The sequence below is a fragment of the Zingiber officinale genome, chromosome 4B (assembly GCF_018446385.1).
Source record: "Zingiber officinale cultivar Zhangliang chromosome 4B, Zo_v1.1, whole genome shotgun sequence".
In the NCBI taxonomy this organism is placed as follows: Eukaryota; Viridiplantae; Streptophyta; class Magnoliopsida; order Zingiberales; family Zingiberaceae; genus Zingiber; species Zingiber officinale.
In genome coordinates, this window is record NC_055993.1 from 48,137,031 (window position 1) to 48,149,736 (window position 12,706).

Sequence of the window (12,706 nt, forward strand, 5' to 3'; positions counted from 1 at the left end):
AAATGCAATAGAAGCATTTTTACAGTTCATATGGTCTTGCTACAGCTTTTATGGAACTAGATGTCCAATGGGTGGGCTCCCACAGTCGCCTCTAGGTTTAGACAACCTAGTTCTAGGTTTAGACAACCTAGTAAAAGCAAGACAAGAATTTATTAGCTTATGTTCAGTATTTTACTTTTCAGTGGCACTGTACTGGATTAGATATCCATTGGGTTGGACTCCCATAGTCGTCCCTAGGTTCAGCTAACCTAGTAACCCTACTAAATTCAGGACTTGCAAACTCAGGTCTAGTTAGGGATGCGCGCACAGCAAAGTACAGTTGTCGGGTCCAAACAGCAGCTTGATTATTATTTTAATCTATTTATGAATATAGTTTTCAAACATCACAAATTAGTCATGTGAGTTTAGTCAGCTTTAGCATCAGATTAGTATTAGCTTAGCTCAGTTTTATATCAGTTTAGTTTTTCCGTTGATACAACATGATAGTTTATGATTAGTTCTATTGCTATGATCAGTTTTATTTCTATGTGTTGCATGCCATGCCATGTTTAGCATATCCAGTATGTTCTTTTCAAATAGCATGTTTTCAAAGCATGATTTGCATCGATTGCATGTTTTAGTGAGGTAGATGGTTTCTTACTAAGCGAAAGCTTACAGATACTTTCTTTTCCTTATACTGCAGATAAAGGTAAAGGAAAGATGGACTAGCGGAGGCTGGAGGGCAATGCTACGAAGATGTGTGTGGATGGAACTTGGAATAGAGATCTTAGGGAATTTCAGCAAGCTTGTTTTAAGCATTAGAACCTTTTAGCATTTTATTGTTTTGCACCTTAGTATGTTAATTGCTATGAATTAGTTAGTCATGCACCCTATCATGCTTAAAATACTATTTGTGTGATGTTAGAATGTTTTACATTTAGTTTAGGATTGACATGGGAAGTTTTGGCACGAACAAGTGCTGAAATCAGACTTCTGGTACGAAATCAGAAACCCCAATCGATCGGCTGATCGATTGGAGGCTTCTCAATCGATCAGCCGATCGATTGGGGAGTTCGTACCGCGAACAGTAGGCTTCTGGATCGATCCAGCAAATTCTGTCGCGAACAGTAGGCTCTGGGATCGATCACTGGATCGATTAGCTAGTCTGGATCGATCAGCAGATCGATCCAGAATATTGGCCCGAGCACAGTAGCGTGCTGGATCGATCACTGGATCGATCCAACCTAAGCCCCACATACAGTAGCCATCTGGATCGATCAATGGATTGATCCGGCCATTCCAATCGATCCGTGGATCGATTGGGAGGCCTGACATCAGCAAGAAACTCTTAGTTAAGTTCCTTGACCATTGGGGGATGTAATATATGTCATGAATAGTTTAGATTACACCCCTTAGCACATGTAGAACCAAGAAATGATGATAGTTTAGCAAAATTTTAAATAGTACAGTTCCGTAACTTAGATTTAATGATGGTCATGGAATAGTTAGCACAGCATAATGTGACGGTCGGCCTCACAGCCTAGTCAGTGGGAGGCGGGTCGTTACAACAGACCGTGAAGTCGAGGGCTAGGCCGAGGTCGAGGGTTGTGCCAGTAAAGAAGGATGCTCAAAAATCTGCGCATCCATAAACTCTAACCACTCCTCTCCCTCGGCTAGGTAATAAAACTCATCTTTGGCTGGAGCAGCGCCCTCGGCTGGAGCAACAAACTCATCCCCGACTGGATCAGCTGGCTGGGGCCCACCTCTCCAGGCTAGGATCCCTTGAATAGTAACGTCTATATGCACTAGAGAGAACTGATGCTAACCAATCTCATCATATCGGGTAAGGGAAGTAACCCTCCCCTAGGTCGTGTCTATCTCTAAGGTCGGAAAGATATATGTCAAAATATGACAGTAGGGCATGTGGACCCCAAGTCTAGTGACGAGACCGGATGCACGTATGATGTTATGAAATATATGCAATGCTATATCTATATCTAAATGTTGACAAAGAGCATACAAAAAGAAAGAGTGAGAAGGGTGCATCGTCGGAACGTTCCGAGATGCGATTGGCAAAATGCAGGCTGTCATGACCTGATACATAATATAGTCATGGACCCTAAGAGAGAGTGACCTGAAGTCAGTCACCACAGGTGGTCTCTCCTCCCCAAAAAGATACATATAGATAGTATCTAATGTAATATGGGAATAGGGCTCACCAAATGGGAGATCCCTACTAGGGTAACACAAAAATGAATAAGTGGATGACCTAAGTCCTAGGCTAGTATGTAAGAGGGTCGGAGAAAATTGAAAGTCCTTTCCACCAACTCTGGTGGAGTAAGTCAAATCATTTACTCTATCTAGGTTATTATAAAACTGAGCACACAAGTCATGATTAACTGGATGGCTACAGTAAACCAATCTATCTAGTTGGTAGTGCTCAATCATCTGGACAATAGGAGTGCAGTATCTAGCAAAAAAAGATCTACTCAAATATCTACATTTTTAATGGAGTAAATGTATGCCTAATGAACTCTAGCCTATGTCGCTTAGTAGGAAATAGCAGGGTCTATGTTTCATCTTTTCCTAGATTAATATACACAAAAATATAGCAAAAATGCATAAAAAATATATATTGGAGCAATATAATGAAATAGGGTATACCTAGGAGGTATTTTGGGTTGAAGGAGAGAAAATCGGGTTGCAGAGGGCGCCTCGATGTGCGTTGAGTTGTGAAAAAACGTGAACAGAGAAAGTTCTGTTCATTGGAAAAATCAACGTTGAGGGCGCCTTTAATCTTGTTGAGGGTGCCCTCAATGTTTATGGGAGGCGCCTCCGACCTGTTAGGAGGTGTCCTCCTTAGTTTCGGCGGGAGTTTTTCCCGTCGCTCCCGAGGGTGCCTCCTTTCGGTGCTGGAGACACCTTCGGGAGGTGCCCTTCGATGGCCCTTTTGAATATTTTTTTTTTGTTTAAGTTAAATTAGATTTTTTTTCTTAAGTTAAAATTTGGATTAGGTTAAATTAGAGATAAGTAGTATTAATTAATTAAGATTTAATTGATTGATTGATTAGGTTAAATTAAATTAAAATAATTAATTAGGTTAAATTAAATTAAAATAATTAATTAGGTTAAATTAAATTAATTAGGCTAAATTAAATTAAATTATTAATTAGGTTAAATTTATTAAATTAATTAATTAGGTTAAATTAAATTAATTGATTAGGTTAAATTAAATTAAATTAATTAATTAGGTTAAATTAAATTAAATTAATTAATTAGGTTAAATTGAATTAAATTATTCTAATTTTTTACCTAAGTCCATCTCACCTTTTTCTAAGTTATCAATCAGGGAACCTTATGGATTTTTGTGAGATGGTTAATTTTATCTTTGATTTAGATAATCATCTAAGGATTAATTTACATTTGAGTTAAACTCAAGTTTTTCAATTAGTCAATTAAATATTCATTTCAAAGATTGACTTCTAGGCTATGGCGAGACACTAGGCCTTCTTGGGTATGGGATCATCCACCACTTCTAGACAAAGTCTTTCAAAGAAATTGGATATCTAATTTTCCTTTCGAAACCCCTAGGTCTAACTAGTCAAGTGTAAATATGTCTAAGTCCTTATCTAGCATAATCTAAGCATGTATAATGAAAAAGTAGTAAAGGTAATCATCAGATAAATCTATTTATTAATAAAAATAGTCTTTCTATTGGCTCCCCTTGGATCATAGCCTCGATAGGGTCTATCAAGGTAGTGAATTTGATCCTTTGGGACCCAATATTGTCCAAATCCAGCTTGATTAACCAAGTTCAACTTGGGGATCCATGCTTGGACTATTTTTCTATTAGTTCTAATTATAATTGATAAATAAGACTTGTATTTTCATTTAGTCTTAAATCCAAGTCTGGATCGGTTGTAAACAGCTCGCTATTTTCCAAGAATCATATCAAGATTCTTGGAACCCAAGGTGAACCATTCTAACGTATCCTTTAGTTCCTTGACTTGATTTTTCATGCTAGAATTCTCTTTCTCAAGCTTTTGGACTTGAGTTGAGGTTCCAGTTTGAATGAGGTCAGTCAAGGAGCTAGGGTTAGTCACTTCTTAAAGGGCGGTTACCTCCTTTTGAAGTGATTTGACCCTAACATTGGATTTAGCTAATTTGCGCATAAGGTAATTGACTAAATTATAAAGTTTATTTACTTGAGAAATACTTACAATGGGTTTAGGCCCTTCAGAAATGGATACGGATCCGTGGCTTCTCTCGGACTCTATTTTTTATTTACTCTCGGTCTCTGATTCATCGATTTATTCTCGGGCTTGTCAACGCAAGGAAGCTTGTCTCCCCGAGCTCTTCATCAGAATCTTTTGACGAGGACTCATCCCAAGTTGCTTGTAGTGCTTTTTTCTTCTTCTACTTCTTTGCTTCCTTTTAGTTTGGACAGTTGGCTTTGACGTGTCCCTTTTGATTGCAGTCATAGCAGGTTACTTCGAACTTCACCTTTGGACTTGTTTGTACTTTCTTAGATTGAATCACCTTTTTGATGTCCTTCTTTGTGAATTCCTTCTTCATTTTGTAGATTCTGCGTACTAGGTTGATGAGTTCGGTTGTTATTTCGTCGTTGTCATCATTCGAGTCTAGTTCCTCTTCGGACTTGGGTTTAATCTGATGCTTCTTTCTAGCCTCCTTTGCCTTGCTTATACCTGCAATCAACGCAATACCCTTCTCGATTGGATGAGCATTAGTCTATTCATGTAATTCAGATTTGGAAAACAACTCATCTAGTTTAATTAAAGACAAATCCTTAGATATCTTGTAGGCATCTATCATTGATGCCCACAATGTATTCCTCAGAAAAGCGTTGAGTGTGTACCTTATTACATCCCGATTCTCCACCTTCCGTCTGATTGCGTGGAGGTCATTGAGGAGGTCTTGAATGCACGTGTGAAGTTGGCTAGCCATCTCACCTTCCTGTATTTTGATGTTATATAGTTTATTTAAAAGTAAATCACGCTTGCTTACCTTCGTGTCGGAAGTGCCCTCGTGCAGCTCGATCAATTTTTCCCACAGCTCTTTCACGCTTGAGAACGGACCGACTTGGTTCAACTCCTCCTTTGTTAGGCCACACTAAAGGGTACATGTCGCTTTGACGTTAGCCTCGGTCTTCTTTATTATACTTGCGTCCCAATTCTTGCATGAAATTGGTTTTCCCGTGCCGTCGAGTGGGAGTGTGATGCTGATTTTGATGATCATCCGCATCTCAAACTGGGTTTTGAGGTAAGACTAGGGATGTAAATGAACCAAATGGTTCGCGAGCTATTCGGAGCTCTATTCGGTAAAAAGCTCGTTCGAGTTCGTTCGTTTATCTTATCGAGTCGAGCTCGAGCTTAAGGATATTCGGCTTGTGAGCTCGCGAACATGTTCATATATAGGCTCACGAGCCAAAAAAAATGAGCCTTAAACCGAGCCAAAAAACGAGCTCTAAAATGAGCCAAAAAATGAGCTCTAAAATAAGCCTTAAATGAGCTTTAAAATGAGCCAAAAAATGAGCTCTAAAATGAGCCAAAAACGAGCTCTAAACAAGCCCAAAATGAGCCCGAGCTCGCTTAATGAGTTAGGCTCGTTAACTTTGATAATCGAGCTAATAACGAGCCGAGCTCGAATTGTTCGCGAGTTTGATAATTCTAAAACGAGTCGAGCTCGAGCCCAAATATAACTTAAATGAGCTGAGCTCGAGCCTAATACTATTCGGCTCGGTTCCGCTCGTTTACATCCCTAGGTAAGACTCCATTCGGCCCTTCTAGTAGCCGAAATCTTCGCCGGAGAAGAGCGACGGGCGGGCTGTGCTATATCCTTCTTGATGGCCATTTAGGAGAAAACCTTGCATACAAAAAAATGAGAAACTTGTTCCAAGACTTGGTCTTAGATTAGTAGTGCGGGACTAAGAAATTAATATGCGAACTCGAGTGGCGTTGCACCAACTTTGAGGAAAAAATTTGATTGTGATTAGAACAGATCGGAAAGCGGCAACTTTACCGATTCCGATCGACTCCGAAAACTGAAAATCACCACGAAAAATTTACTTGATTGGCGGTTTCACCAATTTGAAGTAACCCGCTCTGATACCAATTGTAGGATCGAAAGTGCTAGAGGGGGGTGAATAGTGCTCATGGCTTTCACTTTCATTTCAGAAAACTATCGAGTAAAATATGCAATGGAAATAAATAAAACAATTGTAAATACACGAACACCAAGGGTTTTACTTGGTTTAGAGCCTGGGGCGACTCCTACTCCAAGGTCCATGCTCATTGAGTATTACTTTGGGAAATCACTATAAGCTCAGAAATATACAATTTTGATTTACAATATAATATAAAATGAAAATTATACCGACAGTGAAAAATAGAGAGTTTGAAACTTCAGGTTGCCGATGTCGAGTTACAGCTTTGTAGAATTGATCTTTGAGCAGCACACGGAGAAGGATTGTCAGTTTTTGTTGTTCCCTTACTGTTGGTCAAACTGGGCTTAAGTAGCCCGTGGAGGGTATTAGAGTGTATACTAAAAGTCTAGTTATTTGTAAACATTTATAAGAATCACATTGGTCAAATGTCTACATTTGTGCTAAGTGTAGTCATCCATTTAATTTATATTGTAGATAACATGGTATGAGGAGACACACAGAAGTTCATGTTATCAGTTCCTTATAAATTATAAATAGTTACTCACAACCAAGATGGAATGGGGCAAACCATTGGAGTGGTTGTAATGTAATTAGGTATTAGTTTATCTTGACTAATAAATTGCACTAGTACACTATGAGTGTATTGAGCAGGATCATTTGAGGTAGTTTCTTTTTATACTGACTATATAAAAGAACAATACCTCTGTTATTATGGAAGTGTACTATTAATCATGATATAATAACAAGCACATATACTTAATATTTATTTCTTTAATTTATTAAAGGGTGCAATTTAGCTCGTTAAATCAATAGGTCCGATAAGTTAGGAAATAATATTATTTATATGGTGTGTTGTTGATTATAGAATGAAATTGTGTCCTAGTAATCTAGGTTGATGATGTCCCCTTGAGGAGCTCATAAGGATTGTCATGTAAACCCTACAAGTGGACTTAGTCCGACATGACGATAAGGTTGAGTGATATTACTCTTGGAGCTAAATATTAATTAAGTGAGTTGTCAGTAACTCATTTAATTAGTGGGCATTCAATATCTTAAACACAGGGAGACTAGCACACTCATGACAAGAAGGATCCCATATTGTAATATGGGATTGGTGCGGTAGTGCAATAATAACTCTTTAGTGGTATGAGTTATTATTGATGAACTTGAGTTGAGTGTTCGGGGCAAACACGAGAAGCTCAAGCTCATCGGGAGACCAAAACCAATTCCTCCTCTCGGTCTCTATTGTAGCCTCTTATATAAAGCCTTGTATTCACTCAAAGCCTAGTTTCTTAAGGCCCAAGCTAGGGTCGGCCTAGCCTTGCTTGGTGACCAAGTAAGGGGTCGGCCAAGCTAAATTTGGAGCCCAAGCTAGGGCCGGCCAAGCCTTGCTTGGTGCCCAAGCAAGGGGCTGACCACACCATGATTAAGAAGGAAGTTTTACTTTTTTGTAAAATCTTTCCTTTTATAGAGATCCATAAAAAGAATTTAAAGGGATGATTTTAATATAAAACTTTCCTTATTTAGATCGGTCATAACAGGAAATAAAAGGGAGTTTTTATTTTGTTAAAAACTTTCCTTTTATGTTGGTTTTAAAAGAGAGTTTTAAATTTTAAAATCTTTCCTTTTATACATTTCTACAAAGAAATAAAAGAGATATTTGAAATCTTTCCTTATTTGTAGTTATCTATAATGTGAAAGAAAGATTTTAATTTTTGTTATAAAACTTTCCTTTATGAAATCATATTTTTATTTTAAATCTTATCTTTTATAGATATCCATAAAAGGATTTAAAAGGGAGAGATTTTAATTTATAAAACATTCTTTTTATAACTATCCACAAAAGGGATTTTAAAAGAGGGATTTTAAAAGAGAGATTTTAATTTTGTTTAAAATCTTTCCTTGCTTGGAGAATAAGCATGTGGCCGGCAATGTCATAGATAAGAAAGGAAGTTTTATTTTTTGTTACAAAACTTTCCTTTTTTGCCAAGACCAAGGAATATAAAAGAGAAGGAGGGGGTGCCTCACCCAAGGATATACATCTTCTATTCCTCTCCTCTCTTCCTTGATGGTGGTCGGCCCTTACTCTTTCTCTCTTCTCCTTTGTTTTCCCTCTTGGTGGCTGGTGGCATATTGGTGTGGAGATCCATTGATGGCCAGTTACTTAAAGGAGAAGAAGAAGAGAAGGAGGTTCTCTTGTCTAGCATCCCTTGGAGGAAAGTTGGTGGCCGAACTTCATCATCTCTTGGAGAAAGTTGGTGGTCGAAACTTGGAAGGAAGAAGAAGACTTGGGTGGATTCTCGTCTTGGTAGATCGTCGCCTATACGATGTCTGAGATAAGAAGAGAAATACAATAGAAGATCAAGAGGTCTATAAGCTATGAAAGGTATAACTAGTTATAAGTTCCCGCATCATAACTAGTGCATTCTTTTTGTATAGATCTTGTAAAACCAAACACAAGAGGTTATCGATTTTAATTATCATTTTTGTTTTTGATATTTGTTTTGATTTCATGTTTCGATAATGTGTTTCTATTGAGGTATCTATTGTTAAACCTAGTTTATTGTGAGAAGTTTAAATATCCGATTTCTTTGAAAGGCTTTGTCTAGGCAGTGGTGGATGATCCTATACCCAAGAAGGCCTAGTGCCTCGCCACATTTGACCTGGAAGTCGATCCTTGAAATAGATATTTGATCAACTTCTGTAATATGATTTAACTTAGGAAGATCACATCGGTTGAACTTAAAGTAAGAATGTTAAGTTTTGTTCCCAATTCAAGTTTAACTTCTAAAGGAAAAATTTGGATTAATAATGTTAAGCATCGTTTGCAATCCAAATTTAAATTTAGTAGAATACATGGGTAGCTAGGATAGTTCTATACTTGTATAAATTTTTGTACACGGGAACTAGGACGGTTTCCGAGTAGCAACCAACAATTGGTATCAGAGCTAGGTTTTAACCTCTGTGTGTTTGGTTTTAGTTTAATTATGCACATGTCATACATATTTTAGATAGGATAATAGTAGGATGTGTAAATAGATTAACTCTGTGGTTGCAGGCTCCAACTATTATGGCCTATTGTGATTGTGTGTGATTGGACCCTCGGACATGTCGAGGGCATTTTATGTGTGTGCATGATTGTATGTATTAAATACAGCAGGAGCTGTATTAGTTTTAGGATTTTACATTATTGTTCGATCTAGACTCTATGTACATTCCTTTGTTAAATATAGGATCGATATATGTAAAATTCTATTTTTGTCGCGGATCGTATCCTTGCGATGCATGGTGCTATTTGAGGACCAGAGGCGTAACGAAAAAAGAAGCAAAATAGATGCGGCGACTAGACCCGATTGTAGTGGCTAAAGATGGCAGTAGCTAGGGTTGGCAGCACACGGAGGACAGTGATGGAAGAGATCAATAGTTAGAAGATTATTTTTCCATATTTATTGCTTTTATTTACTTTGCATGATAAAATCCTCATCTTAAAAAACTAAGTGGGAGAGGGATTAGTAAATAAATTTCACGGTCTCCATTACTAGTTTGTAAGTGATGCAACAAACTTGCATGTTGGCTCTGAGTGCCTCCCTCCACAATGGATGAGTTTGTTTACGGATCACTAGATCAAACTTCTTTTATGGATGGTTATAGGAAATTATTTAGGAGCGTGTGATCTTCTCCAACTGAAGGGGCACAATCCTATTTAATGGACTAAGTATCAAGTAATGGTATACACTTAGGCGCATTTAATAGTATTCTCCCCAACAGAGTCACTGCTATTATTTGTATGACCCAAAGAAAATCAACTATTAATTTGTTATAAAGCTAGGTAAAACCCCCTCTTACAAATGCTTGAATTTGTATATGTCCACACTAACGTGGCGTACAAAATTCATGATGTTTGAGGTAATTTTATTTGTCATAAAGTTAGGTTGACAAAATAAAATTAATGGGTATAACCTCCTCTTACAAATAATTTAATTTGTATACGTCCACGCTATCATGACATACAAAATTCATGGTGTTTGAGGTAATTTAAGGTTGACAAGATAATTAATGGATAAAATTCTCCTCTTACAAATGTTTGAATTTGTATACGTCCACACTAACGTGGCATACAAAATTCATAGTGTTTGAGGTGTTGGTGAATTTAAATGATATTATTTTGAGGAATCAATATTATTTTAAATTCTAAAGTTTTGACCAAATATTTGATTAAAGATAGACCAACTATTAATTTTATTTGTCATAAAGATAGGTTGACAAGATAATAAAATTAATGGATAAAATCTCCTCTTATAAATGTTTGAATTTGTATACGTCCACACTAACGTGACATACAAATTCACGGGGATTTTGAGATGTTAGTCTTGACCAAATATTTTTGTGATTCTTAGGATTTCAAATGTTTTTCAATCCCCTAGCTATTATTGTAAAATACCGAAAATAGACGAATATTAATAAAGGAATTTTTCAGAATTTTTGGGAATTTTTCAGGAACTTTTCGGAGCTCGTATGGACGAGTTAACGGGGATAAAAACGGGGTCGGAAAAGCCTGTTTAGGCTACCCATTTAAGAGAGAAAATGTTATTTTCTTAATTCCTTTTTCTATTTTTTTTTCTTTTCTTTATTTTCTTCCTTTCTCTCTCACTGAACCCGCGCGCCCGAGCCATCCCCGACGCCGCCCTTCCCTCTTCTCCTCTTTGCCCTAACCGTCGGCCACGGTGGTGTTTCTTCCTCCCCTTCCACTTCTTCTTCTTCTCCTCTGCCCGAGCTGAACCCTCCTTCCCTCATCTCTCACGACGTCGGTTTTCTCCACACCGACGCCTTTGCCCTAATCTCTTCGCGCTGATCGCCTCTTTCCCCCGCCCGGAGTAGTGTCGATCTGACGACGCCGTCTCTGTGCCCTAGCCGCCGTTGCTGACACCCGAGCAGGAGTCGAGCAATTCCTTGCCCTAGGTGTTGACGACGCACCTCTCTGCCCTAGCGCCGGCCCGCCGCCGAGCCCTAGTTCTCCGGCCGACTCCTCCTTCTTCCCGAGCCACACCGTGCCCTAGATTTGGGCCACAGCCGACCCCCATACAGCGCTGGGCCCCAGCTTGAAACCGTCGGCCACAGTTCGATCTCTCCGGTGATCACTTTTGTTACTGTCCCTGCTGTTCCTTAGCGCCGGCAGAGAGAAAACTAGAGGAAGAACTGGGCTTCATGCAGGTAAGGCATATTTGGGTATTAGATTTTGACTGGGATGCTGACACATTGGGAGTAGTAGTTCTTTGCAGTGTAGGCAACAGAACTGTGGCAACAATAGTTCCGGCAAGCAAATTTTCGACAGCAGCTCTAGTTGGCCGTGGATTAACAGGAGAGGTTTCGGATTGAGGGTAAGGAGTTGATTGTTTCTTACTATAGCTTAAATCCAATTTGTATCTAAGGGTTGATTAGGGATTAGAAAACTAACCCTAATTAATCGTTGGATTTAATTTGGGTAGATTGAGATTTATGGTTTAGGGGTTTTCCCTAAAATTGTTCTTAAAGATTTTTATTTGGCTATTCGTTTAATTTGTAGCTAAATAAAAATGTATGTTTGGTATTACAGGACTTTGACGCGAGACGAGTATCTCGGAGTCGGAATTGGACCTTTCTTTTGTCGGAGGCGGGTACTTTGACTTATGTCTTTTGATATGCATAATAATGTGTTTAACATATAACAATGATTGTGTTTTCCATTTGTTTCGGTTGGTCACTACATGATCTGTTACATGTTGCTTGTTTACTTATTATGCACTGCATGTTATTATTTACCTGATCATACATGCTTTAGGTGGTGACCCAACCATATGATATATTATGTTCAGAACCTAGGGTTTATTTGATACCCTATTTGTTTGTGTACCTTCTATTTGATTCGTTATCTTGTAGTACACATCTTATACTTATGTATAGAGCATGCTATGCTATTTGTGATATTGTCATGTTTAGTGTCATGCATCATCTTGCATGATTGCATGCTGTGCGATTGTCTGCTCCATTATTGTGAGCACATCGCCAGTTACATGCATCTGTACACACCACCACTCATGGGTTAGTGGTATATCAGACAGGTGTGTGGCAGTTCTGTTGTTTGGCTCCGTTGGTCTGGTGACTCAGCGTGGTAGCCGGCAGACAGTTCCGCTCTGTTTGGCTCCGTTGGTTTAGTGTAGCAGCGTTGTAGCCGGCAGGGCAGTTGGACTTTATTTGGCTCCGTTGGTTCGCTCATGGGTAGTGTGACTCAACGTAGTAGCCGGCAGAGAGTCCTCCCCGTCATCGTGTACCGGGAGATGAGAGCATTGCGCTCCCCCATTTATTATTCGGGGTAGGAGTATGTGTGTACTCCGACAGTATCCCGTTCACTCGGTCACTCATCAGGAGCAGTGATGTCAGAGTGCACGGTTGTCACAGCCCTACCCACTCGGACTCACCATTGTGTGTGAGATGACTGACTGGCGTCAGGGGTGACTATGTCATTGGCATCATATGCATGATGCATTTATTGTTGTGTTTGCTGCA